Source organism: Athene cunicularia (assembly GCF_003259725.1).
Source record: "Athene cunicularia isolate RWA chromosome 18 unlocalized genomic scaffold, athCun1 chr18_part1, whole genome shotgun sequence".
Lineage (NCBI taxonomy): Eukaryota > Metazoa > Chordata > Aves > Strigiformes > Strigidae > Athene > Athene cunicularia.
In genome coordinates this window covers 10,764,442-10,766,953 of record NW_020799123.1, presented here as the reverse complement: position 1 = coordinate 10,766,953, position 2,512 = coordinate 10,764,442, and positions in this window count along the sequence as shown.

The window sequence follows — 2,512 nt, the reverse complement described above, 5'->3', positions numbered from 1 at the left end:
TAGCACTGGATTGACTGTAGAAAGCAGGAACATTTCTTCATTATCTGAGGGTGCAAAAAGGCCTGGACTAACTTGTGTATCCAGAAATCAGCAGGGAGGCTGCACAGCAGCTGCTGGTGCTCTCTGCCGCTCTCCCCTGCTGTTCAAGCTTTCTTGAGCCACAAATTCACACATAAAATGGCCAGGCTGTGTCAGGGACAGTAGAATTGTTTGCCCTCCACAAGTGCAGGTTTTGTGATTAGAGGCCAGGAGTGTCTGCCCTTTACAAGCTTGTATAATCTGATTTCAGTGCCTTGTGCTTCACGTGGCAGATCTGCTGCAGCGCGTTAACTGCTGGGGTAGTTCACCTGGGTGAAATGTGGTTGGTTCATCTCCGATCTTGTGTTTGGTGGTTTGGGTCATTTACAGGTGTTAACAAAGCTGAATTTACAGTGGACATCTTTTGTAGCAAAGACACAAAGTAGCTTTGTAATGGAGAAAGAAATATCCATAGGCTTTATTTCAGCTTGTCAGAGAAGACTAGAAATGGAACAAATCCACACCTGATCTACAAAGGGGTGTCTGTGGTGCATCAGCAGGATTTAAAATTGCAGGGAGCTTTGGTGCTCATCAAGGTTGAAGAGCTCATGCCTCAGCTTGAGCTCTTAAGAGTTATTTTTCCTGGATCTCCTGCAAGGAAATTTTATTCTTTCTAAATTCATTTGTAGATGCAGGTGTCAAATGTTTCTGATGAATAAGACACCCGTATTCCTCAGTGGAACTTTTAAAGTCAGTATTTTGGGATGAAATGACCATTTCCTCTAAGAATATGGGGCACATGCAGGTGGTGACGACTTATCCTTTACTTAGGCCAGTGTTTGCATCTCACTTCTGGGTCTTTCCACCATCCAGGAGGGGGAAGGAAAACAGCAGAACAATTTGTAGTTTATAACAAGTTTTCCCAGTTGGCCTACCAAACCAAGAAACTGAGCTACATCTTTTTGTGTGCTGTTTTCTCTGATATTATGTCCCAAAGGATTACTTACCTGTATAGAGATCCCATTCTCTTGCCTCTCTCAGAGATGGATCCACTTTAGTTAGCTAGCATTCTCAGAATACCTGCATGCCTTCACTGTCCTTCCCTTGCTTCCTCTGTCTCCATTCTGAATTCCCTCTTTCCTGCTGTTTGCCTCCAGGACAGTCCGTGCTACTAGAGTTTCTGTCACTTTTGCTGTTTCATAGGGACACTGAGATCTGAGCCTGGTTTCAAAGAACCAAACTGCACTCAACACTTGAATTATGAGACACTGCAAACGTGTGAGGAACTCTCCTCCTGCTCCTTTTGGCTGTCAGATGAAGCCTTGAAGCATGAGGTATGACAACTTTGATACTATCATGTGGAATGACAGAGGTTACTCACAGTCGTTAAATCACCTAGCAGCACAGAGCAGAGGAGGGTGGAAAAGCCTTCTGGAAAATAAGGATTGCCTGATCCAGCAGCTGCTGTGACTCATGGGGGGATTTCACATGGGAATGACTCTGAGCAGGCACAGGAGAAAGGCATTCCAAAGGACTGGCTTGTGCAGATAATGCGAAAGAGCAGAGATAAAGATAAAAATCTTCTATGAGGGCAGCAAAGCCACTGGGAAAGCAGCCGGTGCCTTCAGGGTATAACTGTGAATGGAAAAAGCGCTCTGCTTCAAGTTCGGAGCCAAAGTGTTTTCCTCAAGTGTGCAAACCAAAAACCGTAAGGTCAGAACAGTCACAAACACCATGGTGGGGAAGGCGCTGCCCCGAGAAACAGCTATGGGTGAGGTAAAGATGCGCCCGTATCCCCAGGACGCGTGGGAGCACGGCGGCAGCACTGGGGGGACCCGCTCGGCGAGAGCGCGGTGTGAGCGCCGGCTCGGTACCGAGGTGGGAGCGTGTTCTCCGGGTGTTCATGGGGAGGTGTGCACACCCCGCGGGGAGGTGTGCGGTGTGGCCGGCAGGAATTCCTGGGAAAGCCTCATACCAGTCCAAGCGCATTGAGATTCCGTGTGAGTGAGGAGGCCTGCCGGAGGAAATTCCACCGTTTTCTGAAGAAACCAGAAATACTCAGCTCTTGAGTTTCCAGTGCTGCCAGTTCGTTACTGTTCCCCTCACCCACTGGCATGACACAGCTCCATGGTGAGGAAGCACCCTGGAACCCCGTGGTCTTCCTCCGGTGACCGTTACTCACAATTTCCTCACGTGGCCAAGCCACCGACCCCCCTAAAACCACCCGGCTGGCTCCGCCGAGCGGGCAGCCCCAGGCCGGTGGCGTGCAGGGAGCCGCTGACGCCTGACGCCCCTGCACACACCCGACGCCCCGTCACAGCCGCCTGGGCTTTGGGGCCCTTCTGCGGCGGCTCCACACGAGGCGTTTTGCGGAGGGATTCTCCCCTCTCTGGAGGAACCAGCCGCGCGTGGGGGCTTCGCCAGCTCCTGCCTCCCCCTCCCTGACGCCGTGCAAACACCCTCCTTTAGTAAAGGGCCGTTTCCAGCTCGGCTC